Here is a 10,881-nt window from a genome sequence, read left to right as displayed (position 1 = left end):
GAGCTAATGACTAATTATGACTCGTACATATGAAATCTGAGGCCACGAAAGACTGGTGCACTCCCGGGCGTTAACATTTTCCGCCACACTGGGGTGTATGAACACTCAGGGAGGAGCTTACCTCGCCAACAATGTCCGTGGTAACAAGCAGCGGACAGCTCTAGGCCCCATTCAACCATATTCGCACTTCGGTGAACTTGGTCTTTTTTCCAGCTGATCACATATCCATGACTAAGACTGGAGCTACTTCTTTTTTAAATAAGAAATCCACAATACACCTCTTGCTTCCAAATCTGATAAGCACGTACAATCCGCACATAACCCGTTGAAAATTTAACCTAACAAACTTGTCAGTAGTTCCAGAATGAGATTTTCACTCTGCAGCGGAGTGTGTGCTGATATGAAACTTCCTGGCAGATTAAAACTGTGTGCCCGACCGAGACTCGAACTCGGGACCTTTGCCTTTCACGGGAATGTGCTGTGCCAACTGAGCTACCGAAGCACGACTCACGCAGGGTACTCACAGTTTTACTTCTGGCAATATCTCTTCTCCTACCTTCCAAACTTTACAGAAGTTCTCCTGCGAACCTTGCAGAACTAGCACTCCTGAAAGAAATGATATAGCGGAGACATGGCTCAGCCACAGCCTGGAGGATGTTTCCAGAATGAGATTTTCACTCTGCAGCGGAGTGTGCGCAGGAGAGCTTCTGTAAAGTTTGGAAGGTAGGAGACGAGATACAGGCAGAAGTAAAGCTGTGAGAGCGGGCGTGAGTCGTGCTTCGGTAGCTCAGATGGTAGAGCACTTGCCCGTGAAAGGCAAATGTCCCGAGTTCGAGTCTCGGTCGGGCACACAGTTTTAATCTGCCAGGAAGTTTCATATCAGCGCACACTCCGCTGCAGAGTGAAAATCTCATTCTGGAAACATCCCCCAGGCTGTGGCTACGCCATGTCTCCGCTATATCCTTTCTTTCAGAAGTGCTAGTTCAGCAAGGTTCGCAGGAGAACTTCTGTAAAGTTTGGAAGGTAGGAGACGAGATACTGGCAGAAGTAAAGCTGTGAGTACCGGCCGTGAGTCGTGCTTCGGTAGCTCAGTTGGTAGAGCACTTGCCCGTGAAAGGCAAAGGTCCCGAGTTCGAGTCTCGGTCGGGCACACAGTTTTAATCTGCCAGAAAGTTTCATATCAGCGCACACTCCGCTGCAGAGTGGAAATCTCATTCTGGAAACATCCCCCCGGCTGTGTCTAAGCCATGTCTCCGCAATATCCTTTCTTTCTGGAGTGCTAGTTCTGCAAGGTTCGCAGGAGAACTTCTGTAAAGTTTGGAAGGTAGGAGACGAGATAGTGGCAGAAGTAAAGCTGTGAGTACCGGGCGTGCGTCGTGCTTCGGTAGCTCAGTTGGTAGAGCACTTGCCCGTGAAAGGCAAAGGTCCCGAGTTCGAGTCTCGGTCGGGCTCACAGTTTTAATCTGCCAGGAAGTTTTTTGTCAGTAGTTATTAGTTTTAATTACAATTTCAGCCTGCTCACGGAAACTTTATTTTTCTATCACTTAAAAATCGTGAGAGAGGTGCCGTTAGTGCCAGGGGACCTACAGAAGAATAAAATTTTATCCACTCAAACCAGAACTAGAGTAACTGAATTATCCCACAAATAGCTGCCAAAACCGTAAAATTGAAACAAAATGTGCTGAGAATGGCGTAAAAATCTTTTAATAAAAGCCCATGATTATCTGGGGTCACTTGAAAAGGCACATTACTCAAGTTCCACCATTAGTATATCAAAATACCGCCTGTTCTACGGCGTTACTCAATGATGTAGCCAACCGCACTAAAGTGGGTACGGCATTTAGATGAAAACTGATCATGTCGTCTTATAAGGATAGCCCATTTTGTCTCTCCCAGGTAAAGTATCATGAATGGTCTTGGTCCTTTCAACACTTCAGCACCTCTAGGTGTCTCAGGACGAAAATTTCTGATGAAGCTTAGTTAACCCTGGAAGGCTTCCCAGTAAGACTGGTCTCCCTTACGTGCTCCAGAATTTGCCTGATTGAGATGTTCTGTAAACGTTTCACTGCAAATGACTGTGTCATCCTAGTAATTATGTAGAAAACGAAACTTTTGTTGTGTCAAGGTAGATTACTAGAAGGGGGTTAATACAGTTGCTGTTGCCGTGAGGGTGCATAAAGTGACTTGGAAGGCCTCAAGACTGAATCCTCTAACAACTAATTTCGCTTTTAGTATCCACAAGATATCCTTTTGTGTCATAGGTTCACCCCGTTATCTAGCTTCATTCAGGTGTACATCAAAATATCATCTCAAGTCTCCTGTCGTGAATGGGAATGGTTTTGGATTGAAGACTTCATTTTTAAGACTCTCCTGAATCCCTTTATACCAAGATTTGGTGAGGAAAGCCTTCTCCACATCTTCGTATGTTTGACATACATTCATCATATCGGTTGCCCACGGGGCTCTGTTCGGTTGGATTTATCCTGAGACATGGCTTATCTTCTGTTGCTCAGCCCAGAACCTGGAGAGTACGTCGCTAAATCCACGAATAAATACCACTGGGTTAACTGTCATTTTATCTGGCGAAAAAATATGGAATCGACAATGATCTGGTGCCTGAGGCCTATTGCATGTTGATGTTCAAATGCAACCCGAAACTCTTCCAGAGTTCTAGAGCAAGCATCTAGAGATTTTGTGTCATCGATTTTCCATTGCGAAAATTCAGAGCCTTTTTGTGCATGTACTCCTTGCAATTCTTCTTTAGTTGAAATTAGTAAATCATAAACAAAAAGTTGCTAAATAGCCTCCTCGAGGCTCTTGTTGACGTAAGGAATTAATTCTGTTTCTTACCTTTTCCAGCTGAATTGAATAATTTTCCAGCAGTTCTTGATATATTTGTTCCATAACCTTGCCGTAAGCTGTAGATAATCGCTGTAATGTTTTTTATAATTAGTCTATAATTGTATCCACTTCCTGATGCTTAGTCTGCAAGTCCTGAAATCCTAGATTAACTTTTGAGAACTCTAGCAGAAATTATTCTTGTCCTTTACGAAGCTAAACTGCCTTGTTAGAAATTTCCAACTGATTCTGTGCAATTGTATTCAATTCAGTTAAAACATTTTGGAAATCTTGCTTTATGGGAATACCTGGTAACTGCAACGAGAATTCCGAGTGCTGGGTACCTACATTGTTAATAGTTGTATGCTAATTAGTTACTGTCGTTGACCAAAATATTTATTCATTCAGTATTTCAATCTTGAGATCTACAATCGTTTGATTTAATGCTGCAAGTTGTTCCATTTCGTGTAACTCCGTAATAGGCTGAACATTCGGTTCCGTTCGCATTTCATTTTGAAATACTGTATAGTTTTGACCATAACCTATTAAGATTTCCCGTTTCAGTAAACAGATTCTACTGGGGCTTCTACAGCTCTGCATTATATCTGGCACCACTCAGTCAACATGAAACAGGCTCCAACATAAATATTAAAATTCAGCATTGTTATAACAATACATAATAATAATGTAACACAGTGTAATACTAATTTGCGATTTACGTGTCCTGTGACGATGGCCATTTAAACTATATGAATTACATCACTTCGCCGAATTTTAGTTAAGAAACTTACTTTAAGGTTATTAATAAAATATTTTTAATTGGTATCATGATTACTATTCTTACTCATCATGTGCAAGTACTTTTTTATTTAGTTATTGTTTTATTTAGCTGTAACTCTGCAAAATAATGTACGATCGCCGAGCTGTCTAAAGCGCTGCAGGCATGGACTGTGCGACTGGTCCCGACGGAGGTTCGTGTCCTCCCTCAGGCATGGGTGTGTGTGTGTTTGTCCTTAGGATACCTTAGATTAAGTAGTGTGTAAGCTTAGGGACTGATGACCTTAGCAGTTAAGTCCCAGAAGATTTCACACACACTTTTAATGTACGATCACTTAAAATTGATAGTGTATTTACTGTCACTCATAGAACGTCCGGAGCCCGTACTAGCGTAATTACAGTATTCCATTGACTCACGGTTGTCATAGCCGTATGTAGATTCCTACAAAAGAATAACGGACTGTAAATTCCGGCGATGAAGATTCGCTACGAAACATCCAGGAGCTAATGTCCGAAAAATGTATACAGTCAGATCAGTCACTTTTGGACAAGTAAAAAATGCAATGAACCATAAATTTCCGTTGTTCTGTTTTCTTCATATTATTACGCTTCCTTAAATCTAGATTTTATTTGTGTCGAAAAATTGACTTTGAATGGATACGTGCAAAAACAGCGTTCAACAATAGTATAAACTGATGCTAAGCAATATACAGGTCTCCGAAACATAGTAAGTAACAATCGCTGGAAACGTTCATTACAAGATTTGATTACCATGGAGAAGCGCTACTATCACAGAACTTCTCGTAGTCAATAAAACTATTCTTGATAACGTTTCATTACTTCCCTTAAGCAAAGGAATATATTTGAGAAGCTTTCCTAATTCCTTTTTAAGCAGGGGCAGACACAAACACACCACATTTGATTAGCAAATCCATTGAGGATTTCTTCGCGAAGATTAGTGTGAAGCCAATGACAGTACTCAGGGCGGACTAGACATTACGTCCGATGCTGGGACTAATTAGTGCTTTATAAAAGCTGCTCACTGCACACAGAACTGAAGGGTTGTTCGGCAACTGCAAGTGATATCAAGATGTTCGAAACCTGAACGAAACCGGTAACCGTGATCAATAAAACGCGACAATAGACAGCAATAAGAAATATATTACAATAATAACAATTTGTCGCAGATTTCTATCTCCTCGTGGTATGTCATGCTTTCATAACGTTTCTTTTTTGAGGTCTGCTACTAGAGCGAATGTGATCATTTGCACGAAATTTTGCTAACAACTGAATGCAAAATTGCAACAAAATACTAACGCATACTTAAGAGATAATTGGAGACGGACAGAGACTAATAGATTGGAAAGAATATCGGTCATTCTTTTTCAAAGGATCGACTCCGGCATTGGCATATCGCACTCGCCAGCTCAAAAAACTTATTCTTGATAGCAATATGAGGATTATGAATGTGGTCCAGAGGTAGAATCTTTGACCAGTAACCAAAATTTCCTTGATTTCTGGTTCGGGTTCCACAGAAGAGCGGCCTGCGTTTAACCTCTTACCAAACTCTTGCATGGTTTTAAAGTTACCTAACGGTCCTTCCACCAATGTTTCTTGAAAATAGTTAAAGACGCACAGAACCAGGTGCAACCGAAAGACTGTTTCGTCGCCTGAACATCCTCGAGATGTGCAGCTTAAATCTTTCCACTCATCAGTCACGGCTTAGCGGTTCCCCCTTTTCACTAATGCTCTTTAGTAGAGGCCAGCTCCATGTCGTCGTTTTGATGTTGATAAATGTCCCTAAAAAGGACTGGCACCCCGTTCAAAATAGGCATAACGTTTCACCTGTTTCAGTTCCTACGACTTTCACTTACTCACCCTTACAGGTAGCTTCCTCGCTTTCACAGCCAAACATTCGGTTTAGGCTGTCAGCAACATATCCCTCGGATACGCTTAACCCTACATTGTAAACCAGCTATCCTGACCGTCCACTTACCTATACTGCATATACGCCTCGGGTGCGCGAGCACACAGATGAGAGCCAGATTATGTGTCTCTAACTGAAACTTCCGTCTTCACCAAAACGATTAAAATGGCCATGGCCTCTTGTTCGTGCAATGAGTACGTAATTACCAGTGGCGAAAGACCCCGAGGGACATACGCTACCGGCCTCCTACATCCTGGATATTCATGTAGCAAAATGACGGCCACTGCTGACGTCGACTCACTAGCCTAGACAACGAACTCCCTTTCAGAAACTGCCACCGCAAGTATATCCTCATTTTCCAGAGCTGTCTTCAGACATTTATACCACGCCTGCTGCGAGGGAAACCACTCAAACCTACTTCCCTCTTCCTGTAACTCGTTAAGAGAAGCAGCTAATTCCGCAAAATTGGGAGAGAATGTACGGGAGAAATTTGCCATGCTTACAAATTGTGCGACCGCTCTCCCGTTCCTAGATGGAAGGTAGGTATGGACTGCTTCTGTTCGAGTTTGATCAGTACTGATGCCCGCAAAATATGCTATATGCCCCGAAGAGGGTTCTGTGGTGATGTACATCAGACGCTGGAAGGTTTTATCGTAAATGCGGCCTCCCTCTGACGCTTCAGTACTTCGGTAGTATTCCATACGTGTTCTTGGAAATCCCGGCTAAACGTGACTAAATCATCCAAATCAACATAAATGAATTTCAGATCACAGAAACATTATCCAAAATTCATGACAACAACGCTGCGTCAGTTGAGAGGCTGAACGGAATCCGATTGTACTCGTACAGGTTCCAGTCGATGGCAAATGTGGTTATTGGCTTAAATTCTTCCCATAACGGCAGCTGAAAATACACCTGGTTAAAATTAAATGTTATATAGACGTTAGCTTCCTGATACTACGCAAAGCAAAAGTACAAATCCCCAAAAGGCTCGAATGCAGTAGTATTTCCTTATTGAGCACACGATAATCAGCTAAAAGCCAAACGCTGCTCTGCGATTTGGGCCTAAGAAACTAGGAGACGTAACCGGTGACTTACTTAGGTGGTCTAGTCACGCCATCCCTGAACATTTCAACCTCTAGCTCCTTTAATTACTTCATGCATGGCTAAGGCAGCCGATATAGAGAATATCGCACATGAATGTTTCCACTCATTTCTATTTTATACTAGCCATTCACAACCAGAACTAGCTGGTTAGTAAGGACATACTTAAATTCCCGACGTACTTCCTCCCACTGCTACCGTTATACATGGCTTCATTGACTTAATCCGGAAACGGACCTTGTGATGGAGTCACTAGTGTTAATCATCGTGTGTGCGTCAAATCTTACATGTTCACAAAATTCAAAGGTGGATTGTGACTCAAAATAAAAGAAAAAAATTATTATCACGCCAGTTAAGGGCTAACACCATGCTGTAAGCAAAGTCCACCTCCAGAATCATTGGTAGTGTGATCCTTCTGTTAACTTGACCTAAGAACGGCCTTGTAAATTTGTCAATGCGAAACACTGAAACGGGACGGTCCTATTAGCCATGATGGTTTTAGGGTAGTTTACGCCATAAACTTCAACGAAATTTCGAATTTGATAAATGTACTAAACCTCTCTAATATTATATTCTTCGGTCAGAGAGGTTACTTCTTTTGAAGAGAGTAGCAGTGTGTGTTGGACAGTCTGGCCATGTACTTGATTTGAAAAGAATAGAAACTGGCTTACCTTGTAGTGGAGCATCATTATTTGAAAATGAGTTTGTAATACTTTACTTTTGAGAAAAAAATATTGCGGAAATGAATTCATGTGAATGGAAGAATGATAAAGCCTATATTTAAGGTAATCTAGTCTTTTTATATTTGTAACTGGGTAGTTTCTTATTGTTAGAACATAGTGTATCGGAGAAATTAGCTGTAAAAATTTTGTTATTAGGCACATGGCTTTATCTTATAACTGAAAAAAGTTTCAAGAAAGGCATTTGTATACAGGAGTGTTATTAAGAAATGTTTTTGCCAACTTGTCTACGAGTGAGAACTTTATGATAAGGTGTATTGTTGCCATGGCTTAACAGAGCATAGCTAAATTTGAAGTCTTTGTTCCCATTTATCAGTCGTTAAACTAGCTCCCTATGTTCTTTTACTTTCATGCACACTCGCATTACACCTCGCGCTTTGTGTACTGAGAGGCATTTAAGAGAAATGGTAAGATACCGTCTTGCATTGCACATTGCAAATATGGCAAATGAAATTTGAATTTGACAGCCACATCATTATGCCACAGGTTGCAGAGCAGACAAGAGTTCCGTGCCTAAAAGTTTGGCAATAAATTTAATTTCCATCAAACCTCATGTCCACTGTGACGCACAGCGATTGTCAGACTGGTTTCTGCGAACTATCAGTATCAGTTCTGGGGCTTAATACCAATAAAAGATTTAAGTAAAGTGCTATCTTCTGAATTTTCAAACAGTTTTATCAAAAACCTAGCTATTTTAATTTCTATATTCATATGCTTTGTAATTACAATAACAATTCTGGCACAGTTGTTATTTGCAAGACTAAGAAACAGGTTAGCTTCATTGAGGGCCAACATTTTAATCTGTCATCTGTTTTGCAGTCTGATAGCACATCTAATTTTAATTCAAATCGGATTGCTTTCTTTCAAATGTACTGTAGCGTGTAGTGTGTGGTCCACATATTTCCGTTCAAAATTGAATTTTCAAATGGTTGTGTTGTCCTGGACTGAGATTTACGTATTTCGATATCAAAATACGTTTTACACATTTCTCAGATACCAACCTGACCAAAACACAAGTTTGAGAACTACAATAAATTTTCAGTCTTATGCCCAACTTACCCAATAAAAATATTTCACTTAAATTGGCCACCCAGCACCCTCCTTCTTCCCTGATCGGGACCCAAACTTAGAAATGTCTTCAAGTGTGTTACAAAAGAACTTAGTCCTACATATTAAGGAACCACATGTATCAACCTCGAACAAGCAGGATCTCTATTAATCTGAATGCATACAAGAGGCACCCTGGTTGTAGGTATCGCAGATATCCTATTATAAGCGGGCGGGAGCACCCTCGTTCTCTGGTATCATCTGCTAGTATGTTTCTGTTTGTCAGGACAGTTCCTGGCCAGATGACTTGTACAGTTATATGCGTGACACCATACATCCTCCCCCTTATATTTTCCAACTGAAAACTATTTACCTTTCTGTTGTACCAATTCTACGATATTTTCCCAGGAAACTGCCTTCACGTGCGCCAGGAACCGCCAAAATATAAAAAATTACTTGCTTGAGTATTAAACACGATTCACAACCTATTATCAGGGCACACACTTTTTGATATGTTATTAACAATCGAAGACATACATCGAGCACTTCGTTTCATTCAGCTAACATAATCATTTAGTGACTCATAAGAATTGTGTACCTCAAGGTACAATTCACAAATCACCTCAGGCCACGCTCTACCAGAGCGGTGCCGGATGCAAGTAAGTTCAAGAAAATATGTAGATGTTACATTTCTCTCCATGACTTCCCATAACAGCTGTTCTAAATGGCCAGAAACGATTGAAACCAACAACAGGTAAAATAGAAAATGCTTCAATCCTAGCACATATCCGTGATATTGTAACTCCAAAAAGAAGTGTAATGTATGTTGGATACCCCTGCCTCCTTTAAGTAACAAGACCTCACCATCAGCAAAAATCCTGATGAGGATCTAGGTGACTTGGTAAATAATTCCATTTACCCCTATATTTTCTACCTCAACATCATAATACCTTTCAATATGGAAACGATCAGAAAGTTTGCATTACAGTGCCTAGTTTCGATCTTCCAAGCATTTCACTTGACTTTGCAATGGAGAGATAGATTCTTAAAATCGTTCGACATCCTGACATTGCAACCATACTGAAACAGAACAATAACAGAGTAGTGTTTGTCACACAAAATTACTGAGATACTAAACCATCCTGTTTACTACTCACAGCAGGCCAAACCCATAGCCGTGGTCTGCTACATATCTGCTGCAAGAGGGAGTGGTAGGACATGATTGAGGTGTGAGTGATTTGCCACAATTAAAATTTTTATCCGGCAGATTCTCAAAATTCGACAGTTTATTTTGAAACATTTTAGATTTGCATTATTCAGTGTAATCTCTTCAACAGTTCAATAATGAGGAGAGTCACAACAAGATTTCACGATAAGAAGAAGAGACCAAAATACTCAGAAAAAGCAATCATTGCATCCCTGGCATCAAAAAATAATCTTCAAATACAAAGCCAATAGATTCGGTGAATAATTCTACAAGTTCTTGGACCATAAAAATTTCCCAACGGCATTCAACAAACATACACTTAGCGAAACTCTTTGAAAATCAACCAAGGTCGAATTCGGCAACGAATGCAGTGTTTAACACAACAAGATTCAAGAAGAACAGTAACTGACCTTACTTATAAGTTAGTTCAAAAGTTGTACGTACGGCATGGCCCCTAAAGCTACTTTAATCAGTGGACCATCAGTCAGATACCAAACGACTTCTTGGTACAGCAGCTGGGCAACAGATTTAAAAAATCCCAATGTAAATTAAAATGTGTATTTGGATTTGCTTCACTGGAGCACATAAAATGAATGAAAAAAAAATGGCTCCGAGCACTATGGGACTTAACATCTTCGGTCATCAGTCCCCCAGAACTTAGAACTACTTAAACCTAACTAACCTAAGGACATCACACACATCCATACCCGAGGCAGGATTCGAACCTGCGACCGTAGCAGCCCCGCGGATCCGGACTGCAGCGCTAGAACCGCACGGCCACCGCGGCCGGCAAAATGAAAGATATAATCTTGTGACAGAATTGAGTGAGAAGGTAATCGGCAAAGAGAAGTGGACTGTGAAGCAAATATACTATATATATGTTGCCACTAAATTTGTGGGCGTACCGAGATAACAAGCACAACATTTGTTTAGTGTGCCGAATACTACGGCACTACTGCAGTGACTGAATGAATCTTGCGAAAGAGGCATCATTGTTTCATAACCAGTCTGTGTAACACACAATAATTAGAGATGAGCTTAGTAAGGGCAACAAATGTTGCACGTAGAAATCACTCCGTTCTTCTCAATTTTACACACTGCTTATAACAGTTGGGATAGAGGCAACCACCACTCACACGGTCTAAGTCGCTGTCTCCAATGTGGCGTACCACAGCCAATCGGTTAGCCCATTTTTCATCGTACCAGCCGACTCCATCAAGCCGCCTAGGTGTACAGTTAAA

The 10,881-nt window shown here is 40.9% G+C and overlaps 1 non-coding gene across 1 annotated transcript; it reads left to right on the top strand.

Moving 5' to 3' along the window:
• Positions 1 to 1,076: 1,076 nt before the first annotated feature.
• Trnas-uga lies at positions 1,077 to 1,151 on the top strand. The gene has a single exon. It is a non-coding gene; the product is annotated as a tRNA-Ser (tRNA).
• The last annotated feature ends 9,730 nt before the right edge of the window (positions 1,152 to 10,881 follow it).

Source organism: Schistocerca americana, chromosome 3, assembly GCF_021461395.2.
Source record: "Schistocerca americana isolate TAMUIC-IGC-003095 chromosome 3, iqSchAmer2.1, whole genome shotgun sequence".
NCBI classification, from domain to species: Eukaryota; Metazoa; Arthropoda; class Insecta; order Orthoptera; family Acrididae; genus Schistocerca; species Schistocerca americana.
This window is presented reverse-complemented; position numbering and strand designations above follow the sequence as displayed.